This window comes from Dipodomys merriami, unplaced genomic scaffold (genome assembly GCF_024711535.1).
Source record: "Dipodomys merriami isolate MVZ:Mamm:240054 unplaced genomic scaffold, mDipMer1.0.p SCAF_2, whole genome shotgun sequence".
NCBI lineage: Eukaryota > Metazoa > Chordata > Mammalia > Rodentia > Heteromyidae > Dipodomys > Dipodomys merriami.
The window spans coordinates 71,461,827-71,475,169 of NW_027203381.1; the positions used below are offsets into that span (position 1 = coordinate 71,461,827).

Consider the following 13,343-nt stretch of genomic DNA (forward strand, 5'->3'; position numbering starts at 1 on the left):
AAATAATATTTGAAGTGTACTTAGAAGACATCCTCACACACATACCTGTGCGTGCACACACACACACACACACACACCAAACCATTACTATTCCCAAAGGCTTTGCCTCACCATTAACCACAAGCCACCAGACCACTTCCCTTTGGCTCTTGAACCCTACACGAGCCTACTATCCATTGCTACATACTCCCCCTTGAGCTCCAAATGTCCCCCACTCCCCACCCCCACCACGGCATCCTGACCCTGCCAGGCCTTCTAGATCCTTCAGCCAGGAGCAAACCCCCCACCTGTTCGCACCATCCCAGCCGTGCCAGGAGGACCTCTGGGGGCACAGACTCTGTGTGTATGTGTGTGTGCCAGAGATTAGGGAAGGCTCTATGACGTCATCTGGTATCTGGGTGTCTAGGTGAACAGCCCCCCACCCCGCGTTGCCAGGTGAAGGCGTAGCGCCCAACAAAGCCGGGTTGCGCCCTGCTCTAGTCCCTTCAGGCCAGCGCCGCCCTTCCTGCTTAGGTCTCACTGGTCTCGCTCTCTGCCAAGGCTGCCAGGCCCTGGAGCTCTCCTCACACCTCCCGCCTGAGGCCAGGCGCGAGGGGTGGCCTGAACCCAGACAGCCCTTTTTGGAGCCAGCTTGAGGCACAAGCCGGAGCAGAAGTGGAGGTAGGGCCGGGGCTGAGTGGGGGCAGAAGGGAGCAGCCCTGTCTGAGGGGTTCAGGGGTTCACACCTGGATTCAGAAACCTTTTTTGCTCACAGAATTAGAGAAGGGCACAGTGATCTTTGGGGAGGGGGCTGTTTTCTGGGTAAATTGTGTCTTTAGTACCCAGAGGTACTATATATGATGTGTCTTAAGCAGAGGATAGTGACTACAAGAGATCTGAACTCAGAGCCCGCATCTCAGGGCCATCTCTAACACAGATGTAAGAATTCCTTTGGAGGGACTGTTGGGAAGACCAATGGAAATGATGAGTACATTACAAACTGATACCATTCTTCCATATTTACCACACTCTACTGACCCCTAGATGCCAGGCAAAACCTGAACCTTCCTGACCTACAGTTTACAGTCTACTGGAGGAGACCTGTGCTAATCAAAGAATTGCACAAATTATGTTCAATTCGATTTAAGTGCCACCAAAAGGGTGTAATGGAACTGGCAGGGAGATCAAGGAAAGAGGAGATGAGCTCTAGGAGAATTAACCTGTGACATGTAGGTAGTGCTTCTCATCGAGGAATCGTGTGTCCCCAGGTGCCAGCGGCTCAGGCCTATCATCCTAGCTACTCTAGAAACAGAAATGGGTTGGATGGTGATTCTAAGCCAGCCAGAGCAAAGAAGTTTATAAGACATTCCCTGCCTCACCCCCCACACAGAGCCCTTCTCAAAAGAAGAAAAAATAGCTTGGCATGGTGGCTTATTCCTGTCACCCAAGCTACAGAGGATCTTGATCCAGGCCATAGACCCTAGCTCTTGAAAAAAAAGTGAGCAAAAAGGCTGGAGGTATGGTTCAAGTGGTAGAGTACCAATGTAGCAAAAGTGAATTCCTGAATTCAAACCTCATTACCAAAAGAAAAAAATATTTTTAAAATCACATGTCCCAAGCCCACTGCCTCCTATTCCAAATTCAAACTGGTCTTTGGTTCTGATGGGTTTACATAAAAACTAACTCTTGAGATTCTGGTGGAGCCTTTCATTCATGTAACTGGAGAATCTCACTTCTATAACTGAAGCCCTAGTTAGCCTATACTAATGAAACCAAGGGAGAAATTCCAGAAACACGCCCACAGTTGATATTTGATATGATCTATATTCTTTAGTATTTAGCAGGAATGTGTCGGCCTGCTGTTTCCAATAGGGAGGCATGTGGGTTTCCCTTAGGAAATGTATGGTATTATAAGAGTTGGAGGTGAGCCCTAGACTGCATAATGAAGAAGGCCTACCATAGCAAGAGCTTTAAGAATGGAAGAGAGCTAAGATGTAATATATATTTCCCCCAAATCTGATGTGAACAAATGGCCCAAGAAACCCAAAGGTAGAAAAGATATTTCTCCAACCCAAGGAATTCATGGATTCCAAGACTTTGTGACTTAAGAATGCATGGAACTCCTGAGATTAAGTGACAATAGGAGGAGAATTTGAGCCTACTTTGCCTTGGTATTCTCCAAAGGATTCTCCAAAGGTACTCCTACCAGGACCTAGTCATCAGGGCTGGAACATAGAGTCTCATTCCAGAAACTTCTTTCCTCAACCTTCTCCTCTACTGGTTACCAAGATCTTTAGACCTTTTTCCTATACTCTCCTATTTCAACTACCTTCTAGAGTAATGAAGCTCTCAGGTGGTTGCCCAAAGTGCTGCCATGTTTCTCTAACCAGGATCCCTGACAAACCACTCCCTTTAGCCACACAGCTGTCATTAATGTATTTCAGAGTCCAACAAAAAGAAATTGTGTGTGTGTGTGTGTGTGTGTGTGTGTGTGTGTGTACGTGCCTGTGTGTGTGTGGTGCACACATGCATCTGCTCCTACTGGGGCTTTGAATTCAGGACCTCACATTCTCGCTTAACTTTTTCAATCATGGCCCACACTTGAGCCATGCCTCCAAGTCTAGTACTTTTATTCTGGTTAATTAGAGGTAACAGCCTGGCAGATTTGTCTGTCCTGGTTGGCTTCAAATCATAGGTCTCAAATCTCAGTCTCCTCAGTAGCTCACTCAGTATGTGAGCTACTGGCACTCAGAACATATACTAATTTTGATGAAGTCTCATTAGGAAGAATTTTTAACAATAATGGGAGGGGAGTAATGGAGAATTGTCTAAGAAGATATAAGGCAAGATCTAAAGTTTACAAGAATCATAAACAAAGAACAGTCACTACCCATGAGATAGATTAACACCAGAAGAGACCTCTTTTGAGAGACACGTGTAGCTAAGGGTATGACCACAGCTCACTGGAGGGCAGAGAAATTGCTGTGATGCCATGCAGGCAAAATCTAGTCACTGAAGCCAGAGAAGCCATTCACAAGATGCTGATTCACTGGCAGCATTCTGTGACAAAGCTTCTCAAAAAGGGCACTAAGATGTATTTATTAGTTATCTTTCCCACACTATAATGAAATTGTTGAGGAAATTAATTTATCAAAGGGTTTATTTGGGCACATAGTTCTAGAGGTTCTAGTTGAAGACCAAATGGCCCGATTGCTTTGGAATTCTGACGACAGTAAATAGAATGACTAGGCTCTGTAACAGACCAAACTGTTCATCTCATGAACCAGGATACCAGGGAAAAGACTGAGGCCCAAATTCTACTTGCCAGGTTGGGTGAGGGGAGGGAAGCCACATGCCTATGACCTATCCAGCAAAGCTTCTGCCACTTACAATAGTACCTCCTGAGGACCAAGCCTTTAACATACAGACTTTGGGGGACACTCATCCAAATGGTAGCACAAAGGAAGCTGCTAGCCACTGGGTGCTGTAGACCTGAACTATAGTAGTAGGGCACTCACGAGAAGGCAAACTAGAACTCAATGCCATAGAAGTTGTGTGCTGAAGGATCCAGCACCAGAGAAGTTTAGGGCCCCTGGAATCCAGAAAGAGGAGGACATCCAAACCCATAAGAGAAATCATGTCTTCCCCTAGTGTCTCCCAGGGCTCTGGACTGAGAAAATTTAACGTTATGATAGCTGGCAAAGAAAAAGTATTCAGAGGACTTAGTTCTATTTTTGCAGGATGATTTGGGGATGATTTGAGAAGCAATGTATTGATAACTGGCTCACCATGCTAATAGCAAAAGCTGACATCATGGCTGGACATGCTGGTGCACACCTGTACACCTGATATACCTCCATCCTCAGGAGACTGAAACAGGAGGATTATGAATTTGAAGTCAGCCTGAGTTACATAGCGAAGGTGAGGTCCTCTGGCCTACCTAGTAAAACCTTACATTGAAAAAAATTGAAAAATTTTATTAGCTTGTATTAGTTGTACAAGGCCGTGGGGGCCATACTGTAACATTTCTATACATGCAAATGATGTGCCCTTGTTCAACTTGTGACTTGATCACTTTCCTTATCATCCCCTCTCCCCTGTCAACAGGTTTCATTGTTCTATTTTCATACGGACATATAGAGTGCTCTGACCACATTCACCTTATTTTCCACCCTTCCATTCACCCTCCCACTGGTACCCATCCCCAGCAAAGCTTGTTTGACTTTTGTCATTCATTTTGAAATTTTTTAAAAGAAAGTTTATGATTGTGATTCTAGTGCTTAAATCATTCCTCTAGTTGCTTCTTATTGTCTGCAAGGTAAAGTTCAGAAGCCTAAGATTATGAGGCATGCTGTATCTGGATGTTGGTCTGTATTTCCAGCTTTAGACTTGACTGCCTGCCCTTCATCCACTCTAGAACTCTCTAACTTTACTTTTCAGATCCATCATGTTTCTGATACCTCCGTACCTCTAAGTCCTCTTGGCCACATACATGGACTTCCTCCTTACTCTCATAGTTAACAAAGGTTTGTTGAATATTTTGTTCATGGCACTCTTTTGAAGGCTGGGGATATAGCAATAAACCAGTCTTCACCAAATTCCAGTTCAAATATCACCACACTTTGGAAAACATTTTCTACCTTCTCCTATCTCTAAAAAGGCTAGAAGTCTAGAGCTTCTTCTGGCCTCCTGTAAAACTAGTGCAGACTTCTTAACACTCATCAGACCCTATTTTAATCACTGATTTTCCCCTTCAATACCTTTCATTAGCCTGTAAGCTCATGAATTCCTGGTGTGTAACTTATCTGTTTCTGCATTCTAGCATGAAGCACAATTCCAATCAAATTCATAAAGTATTATTGGATTAATGATTTTTCCCAGGATTGCATAATTAGTCAAAGATAGACCTATGGTCAGAATCCTGGTCCAGAGTGTTTCTTCACTAAAGCTTCATCTGTCCTTTGGGTATTTGACTTCTTGCTCTAAAAGACAGCAACCCTGTGATTTCTGTTAGAAAAGACCAATGTAATGTTAAATGTCATCAAGAATAATAATGGAAACAGGAGAGAAACAACCCTGACTTTGTATTGAAAAACTGTGAGAGTCCTTGTTTTTGTACTTTGAGTCTGAATCATAGGAATATTGTCATTAAGCCAGGGGCTAGGAAGAAGTAAAAGAATGAAAACAGCCTGGGGTATTTTTATACTTCATTCCTATGGCTATAAAGACAAGGTCAAGGTGACCCCAACATATGTTCACCAAATCCACAAATTGGGACCACGTCACACACTTTTGTTACATTTGATGTTCTGTAAACAAGCCTGGAGAGTATTTGGCATAATGTGGACAAGGAGGACGCTTTCAAACATAAGCATGGTTAAGTTAACCTCAGTCAAAAAAGGTACCTGATCACCTATCAAATAGTAGCCACATGAGACTTGTGACTTCCAAGAGGTGGTTCTCATAGGATGCATAGCAAATTTGAGAAGTTTGCTAATAGCAGAGCCAAAAGCTACTACTCAGAATAAGGACAAAGTCAAACACAACTGCTATTCACAATATTGCTGTTGGCCTGACCACAGATTTGGCTAAGGACAGGAAAAGATTCAGACTTCTGTGAAATTGAAGTTGGAAATGCAGAGTTAATATGAATAAGACAAATTGTGGATCTCTTAAAGGTCAGACAGGACATCATTTTGGTGAAAAAAAATAAATGACTAGCCATTAAAGATTATTTTTCTTGTTTCCATTTCCTGGAGTTTATTTGCCACTAAAGATTTTTGAAAGTGATGTGACAACATGAATGGTTAAGATATTTTATTGGCAAAACTGAGCCTTTTTTCCCAGGTATTGGAAATTTTAATATTCAAATCTACCTACTTGCAGGTTGTTGTAAGGACTAAATAAGAGAATGAATATGCAAGCACTGCTTTTAAGCCTGTCCATGTTTATCATCCTTCCATGTTTATCAAATGTATAAAATATAGATAAGGGGACAAGGACCATATTTGTAGGATATACTCTGATAAGGAAATTTTTTTTTGGTCAGTTGTAGGGCTTGAACTTTGGGCCTGGGCGCTGTCCCTCAGCTCTTCAGCTCAAGGCTAGCGCTTTACCACTTGAGCTACAGCGCCACTTCCAGTTTTCTGGTGGTTTTTTTAGAGATAAGAATTTCATGGACTTTCCTGCCCAGGCTGGCTTTAAACAGCAATCCTCAGACCTCACCCTCCTGAGTAGCTAAGATTACAGGTGTGAACCACCGATGCCCAGCCTGCCAAGAAATTTTTGATCAACTTCAAGGTGCTAAGGTTCTAAAAATAAACTTTTAATGATACACATGTGATTGTCCAGGATATTTCACTCATTCATGAGGATGGGAGGACATATTTGGCTAGGGTTTTTTTGTTTGTTTGTGGCCACAGTGCCACTTCTGGCTTTTTCTGTTTATGTGCTACTGAGGACTCAAACCCAGGACTTCATTCATGTTAGACAAGCACTCTACCTCTAAGCCACATCCCAGCCTCGGGAGGAGGACATATTTGGAATTGGTGGTATAGAGAGAATCCTTGATATGTAACTATCTTACTTGAAAAGAGCAATAAAATAGACCTGTCTTGAAAACAGTGGTCAGCCTGTGCCAACCACTTAACCTCATTGTACCTCTCATTTATAAACTGTAGATACTAAATTACAAGCCTCTTAGTTGTTTGAAAAGGTTTTTTTATTTTTTGTTTAGCTTTTTTGTTTTTGTCTGTAGTAGAGTTTGAACTCAAGGCCTGTGCTTGCTAGGTAGAGCTACTGGAAATGTTTTTTGAAGTCCATTGAGGAGTAAAATAGAGAAATGAAAGAATGAACCTCAAATGGCCATGATGTATCAGAAAAAGAAACTGAGAGAATAGAGGAAGTCTGTTGTGTATACTTTCATTGGAAAGGAGAACTCTGCAGGAGGGAACTGGCAGATAGGATTGTAGCATGGTTGAGAGATCACAGTTGGGGATTTAAGTTTGATTATAGAGTTCTGGTTAAAGTCACAAAAGTCAGCATCTTCCACCTACATGATGATGAATTTTGCAGGAACTCCAGATTCCCATTCTGGCAAATTTAAAAATTTTTAAATATCATTAAAAAATTTAAAGACACAAGATGCCGTTCACTGGTGGCTCACCAGTGCTAAGATCTGAGGATCATAGTTTGAAGCCAGCCTAAGCAAGAAAGTCTGTGAGATCTTATCTCAATTAAAAATAAAAATAAATAAGAAAGCTGAAAGTGGACACGTGGCTCAAGTGGTAGAGCAGTAGCCTTGAGCAAAAAAGCCAAGTGAGCCAGGCACTGGTGGCTCATGTCTGTAATCCTAGCTACTCAGGAGGCTGAGATCTGAAGATCACAGAAGTCAGCCCAGGCAGAAAAAATTGTAAGACTCTTACCTCCAAATAACCACCAAAAAGCTGGAAGTGGAGCTGTGACTCAAGTAATAGAGCACTAGCCTTGAGCAAAAAAAAAAAAAGTTCAGGAGCTGGGCACTGGTGGCTCATGCCTGTAATCCTAGTTACTAAAGGAGGCTTCACAGTTCAAAAACCAGCCTGGGCAAGAAAGTCAGTGAGACTCTTATCTCCAATAAACCACTAGAAATCCAGAAGTGGTACTGTGGCTCAAGTGGTAGAGCGTTAGCCTTGAGTTGAAGAGCTGAAGGACAGTGCCCAGGCCCATAGTTCAAGCTCCACAACCACCACCAACAAGCTCAGGGACTACATCCAAGCCCTGAGTTCAAGCCCCAGTACAAACACACACACACACACACACACACACACACACACACACACACACACACACACACACACACACACACACACACATGCATGCACACACTCTAAAGTTAAAGAGACAAAGCAGGACATTTTGTAATACTAAAGTCCATTAACAGGAAGATTACTACAATGCACAAGTTAAACAGAACTAAAAAATAGAAAGTATGGGCTGGGAAGGTGGCTTAGTGGTAGAGTGCTTGCCTTGCATGCATCAGGCCCTGGGTTTGATTCCTCAGCACCACATAAGCAGAAAAAAGCCAGAAAGTGGTGCTGTGGCTCAAGTGGTAGGGTGCTAGCCTTGAGCTAAAGAGCTGAGGGACAACACCCAGGCCCAGATTTCAAGCCCCATGACTGAAAAAAAAAAGTAGAAAGTATGCTAAGGACACATCTCTCAGTCACTAAGAGAATAAGCAGAAAAAGTTAAATAATATCAACATTTTCATTTGACTTACATAATAAAATATTTTATATACATATATATATATATATAGAACATTCATATCCTATTCAGGTATAGATGGCACATTCACCAAAATTCATAACAGTGACCTGGGGGAAAAATAGAACTTATACACACATATGATCAGGAACTGAGCCTTAGACAATCTTTCTAAAAAATGATGGAAGAGACCAATGGACATCAAAAAGTAGCCAATGCAATAAAGCATTTCTTGAGAAATCAAGAATAGTAGAAGAATAAGTGTTAGGGGAAAAATCACTAGGTTTTGTGAAGGAGACTTATATTTATATTTGTGAGAGTCAGGGTAATGATCAAGATGGGAGACTTACTAGAGGAGATTAAAAGATAGATATCCTGTGGAGAAGAAAGGGAATCAGTCTTTAGGGAGCCTGAGAAATTTAACAGAGAAGAGAGAAATAGATCATTGGAGGCTAGCATTCTACATCTTGAGCTACAGTGCCACTTCTGCTAGTAAAATTTTTTTAAGTATTTTCAACCAGCACCAATAGCTCACCTTGAAATACTAGCTACTGGGTAAACTGAGATTGGGAGGATTGTGGTTTCAGCACAGCCTGGGAAGAAAAGTCTGAAAGACTTAATCTCTGCAGAAGTTGGGTGTGTGGTGTGCACCTGTCATCTTAGCTATGTTGGGAAGCCTAAAATAACCTGGCCAGGAAGTGAGTCCTTATTCCAAGAATAACCAGCACACAAAAAGGGCTAGTGTCATGGCTCAGTTGTAGAACATTCGTCCAACAAGCACAAGAACCTGAATTTAAACTCTAGCATACCAAAATAAAAACAAAGGAGGAGGAGGAAGAAGAAGAGTAGGAGGAGGAGAGGGAGGGAAGGAGGAAGAGGAGAAGAAAAGGAAGGACAAGAAGGATGAGGAGGAGGAGGATGATGAAGAGGAAGAAAAGGAAGAAGAGGAAGAGGGAAGAGGAAGAGGAAAAAGAAAGGCAGATTGTGACTTGTTGATGAAAAAAGGCAAAGAACCATGAAAATACTTTCTGGAGAATGTAGAGGGAATAAATGTCATAGTTTGTTTCTTAGGTCTTAAACAGTATAAGAACAGTCTTAGTTATAGAGGAAGAAATACAGAATCAAAAAGAGCTTAAGTTTGGAATCCAGTGACAGTGCTAATTCATCCTGCCTGTTGAAATAACTTGTGTAAGAAATGACTTAATCTACTGAGAAGAGTGAGGATAATTGTTGGATGAGAAGCAGACTGGGGATTAAGTAAGAAACAAATTTAGTCTTGTTTGGGAAGGTGTTGGTGGAAAAGCTGGAAGGAAGGAACTAGATAGTAGAAGTAATATATTGTTACTGTTTCATGAAACAAAAAAAAAAGCCAGGCTTAAAGAATAATCTGGAGCTGGGCCCCGGTGGCTCATGCCTGTAATTCTAGCTACTCAGGAGGCTGAGATCTGAGGATCACAGTTCAAAGCCAGCCTGGGCAGGAAAGTCTGTGAGACTTTATCTCCAATAAACCACTAGAAAACCTGAAGTGGCATTGTAGCTCAAGCAGTAGAGCACTTGCCTTGAGCTGAAGAGCTGAGGGACAGAGCCCAGGCCCAAAGTTCAAGTCCCATGACCGACAAAGAAAAAAAAAGAATAATCTGGGTCAAAATGTGGTTACCAGTTTTATTGAGCCTAATTTGATAGAAACCTATTTGATATAAGTTTAAAGAACCAGCATTTCATACTTAAAATAATAAGAGTACAAGAAGTAGGCTTATACTAGTTTTTGTTTTTGTTTTTGTTTTGGTCAGTCATGGGGCCTGAACTCAGGGCCTGGGAGCTGTCCCAGACACCTTGAGCCATAGCAACGCTTCTGGTTGTCTGGTGGTTAATTGGAAATAAAAGTCTCGTGAGCTTTCCTGTCTTTGGATCTCGATCATGAGATCTCAGCCTTTTGAGTAGCTAGGATTACAAGCATGAGCTACTGGCAACCTGCAGATATTAGTTCTTTCAGACTCATTCAGTTTATCTCAAAATGACCATCTTGGAATTTCTTAATGCTTTTGAGCTTTAATAAAAAGCAATAGGTGTTTAAAACATCAATCTCAGCAAGCAACTTCACTTCTTACCAGAGAATCCTGGTTATTTATAAAGTAATGCAAAATCATAATGTTTGACAGAGCTTCTTTCAGTAAGGGAGTTTCTGCCAAGATGTTCCTGGTTTCTTTTTTCTTTAGAAAGTACTAGGTGTCTTTTTGGCCAGCTGTGAATTTTATTTCCTTGCAGCAAAAGAAGTTTATCTACATTGCTAATTTGTCTTTCACTTTCTTCCTGGCTTCTAATCAATACTTTAGTTGAGTGATGGACATTAGAATGAGAAGCTAATTGTTCCTTCAACAACCACTATTATTTTATAGTTTACTTTGTAAAGAATGTTATTTTTAACTTTAGATAAATCTCAGTTGTTTCCAGAAGTCAATTTAAATAATCACCAGAATCTCTTCTATAACACATCTTAAAACACTGATGAAAAATTTACAAGTTTTTAAGCAGAAGTACCTTACAATTGATTTTAGAGCAGAATTTCTCTTGCCTTTTTCCCGTCAGAGCACACATAGAAAAAACTTGCAAAGCACTATGGACTAAGCTGTTGAAGACTTGGATGATTTATACTGGCCTTACAAAAAGATCTAATGGATTCTTATTACATAGTTGGGATTTTTTAAGTAAAGGGTAGAAAAGTGTGGTGATTATAAATGATTAATTGGATTCAATTTTCCAAATACACATTTTCTTTTAAAAGAGATATCAAGCTTACAGCTTATTGTGAGTTTGGTTATAACCAGTGGGTTTGTTTTGTTTTTTGCAAGACTGAAGTTTGAACTCAGGGCCTCACACCTACTGGGCCAGTATTCGACCACTCAGCACAAGTTTTGTATTAGAATTTCACATTACATTTTTTAGTCCAAATTCTTATCCAACTATAAAAAGAGCATGTTTTTTTTTTCCTTTCTCATTGACAAACTTCTCATCACAAACTAGAACTTGTATAAATTGGCTTCACTTTTGTTTATTTGTTTCATTGACGTGTTCATGATAATATAAAACATTTACAGTATGATTGAACTTTTTTACATCAAGAATTTCCAAATAGTGAAATGTTTCTTTCAATTTAGTCTTCAGATTAGCATGTTGCAGGTTCTCCGGTTCTTGGATTCAGGCAGGCCACAGAAAGATGCAGGACAAGGTGCAGATGGAGGTTGTGTTGATTCACATTCATCACTAACAGTAACAACAGCTGAGCCCAGAACCTTACAACACACTGTCCAACAGTGGTGTCATCTCATTGCTGCAGCCTTCTAATGGTCTCTATTTATACCCTCTCTAGACAACAGTGGTACTTGGCTATGGATGGTTCCCACAAAGTAGACAGAGCATGCACACCCAATCTCAGGGTTACATACAAGGTTACCTAAGGTAGCACATGACTCAGGGTTACAGGGATATGCTGAATCAGCTGAACCCCAGTCCTTGAGAAGTGCAGGTACAAAGTTCCCTAGAAGAAAAGCCTGACTTACTCCATTTGCCCTATAAAAGATCACTGACATCCTTGAAATTTCCTCTTTTAGCTCCTAACCTCCAGTGTGTGGGGAAGGGTAACTTTTGGTAGTGATAGAAAACAGCTTGCTAGAGATGGATTAAAAACGTTCTGTTAAAAACAGGTGGATCCATAGTGGATTCATCATTAACATGCAAGTACAAGGACAACAGTGTCTATGTGGCCAACCCAAGGTGTCAAACACCTCAGACCTCAGAGCAGAGAGGAAGAAGAGCCCACTCCCACCTCCTGTCTCCCACCTTCCTGAACCCAGAATTCCAAAAATCTTCTTTGTTTTAAAGTGTTACTCAGTACTTCATCATGCGTACTTTGTGTAGATACTTTTTGCAGGACAGTTCACATTCTGCCAAGCATTCCTCTCCAGGGATTCTGACTAGAGCCACAGCTGAGCACTGTTACTTTTAAGGAGACTCAGCACACCACAAGAGGATGGGAATGATTCATTAGTCTTGCGGAGCATGTCATATACATGGGTTATTTGTTAACATTAACAAATATTAAAACCCCAAAATATGAAAACCTCAGACCAACCCAGTGTAGTGACACATACCTGTAATCTCAGCTCACAAGAAGGAGAGGCAGGCAGGAGGATCAAATGCTCTAGGCCAACCTGAACTTCATAGCAAAAGGCCCTGTCTCCAAAAAAACTAAGAATGTAGTTCAGTGGTAGAATTCCTCCGTAGCCTGACTAAGGCTCTATTCTGAGTTCAGCACCAAAGAAAGAAAGGAATGAGGGAAGAAGGAAAGGATGTAGAAAGAGAAGAAGGAAAGGAAGGATGGAAGGAAAGAAAGAAGGAAGGAAGGGAAGGAGGGAGGGCAAGAAAGAAAAGTTCAAAAATAAAAACATAGATCATTACTGGAAAATATGAACAAAATTGTCTTACTTGAGACAAGTGATGATGATGGAAAAATTGTGTACTATGTTATGGGAAAATAATATAAAAATACAAGCAAATTAAAGAAAAAGGTAAGTATTTGTAATATGTATGCCCAAAGATGATCACTATTGAGGTTAAAGCAATCATCAGACTTCTGGGTTGGTTTAAATGAGATGTATATACAAGCTTCTCTGGTGGCAGGTGTTACACATAAAACCTTGAGCATAAAAACAATAACTGCTGAAATCTGGAAGTTTATAGACTGTGCCAAACAGTATCCAAGTGTTGTAAGTTGGTGAATAGTTGTAAAATGATAGTAAATTTCATGTCACTATGAAATGCTTACTGCCATCAATTCTCCTGGAACCCATTCTCCCATGACCATCCTAGGGAGCTTACGTATGGAGTGTAATATAAAGCAGGATGGAGTTAGTGCTGGTGGCTCATGCCTGTAATCCTAGCTACTCAGGAAGCTGAGATCTGAGGATTGAAGTTTGAAGCCAGTTTGGATAGAAAGTCCATAAGACTCTTATCTCCAATTAACCACCAAAAAAGCCAGATGTGGAGCTGTGGTTCAACTGGTAGAGCACTAACTTTGAGCAAAAAAAGCTCTGGGACAGTGCCTACGCCCTGAGTTCAAACTC

General features: G+C 41.0%; 1 protein-coding gene across 1 annotated transcript in view; it reads left to right on the forward strand.

Moving 5' to 3' along the window:
* The first annotated feature begins 440 nt into the window (after positions 1–440).
* Positions 441–13,343, forward strand: part of Ropn1 (rhophilin associated tail protein 1) — a 29,237-nt gene continuing 16,334 nt past the window's right edge. Inside the window, exon 1 of the mRNA XM_070030042.1 lies at positions 441–660. The gene's annotated coding sequence lies outside the window, so the exon portion shown is untranslated. The remainder of the gene's footprint in view (positions 661–13,343) is intronic.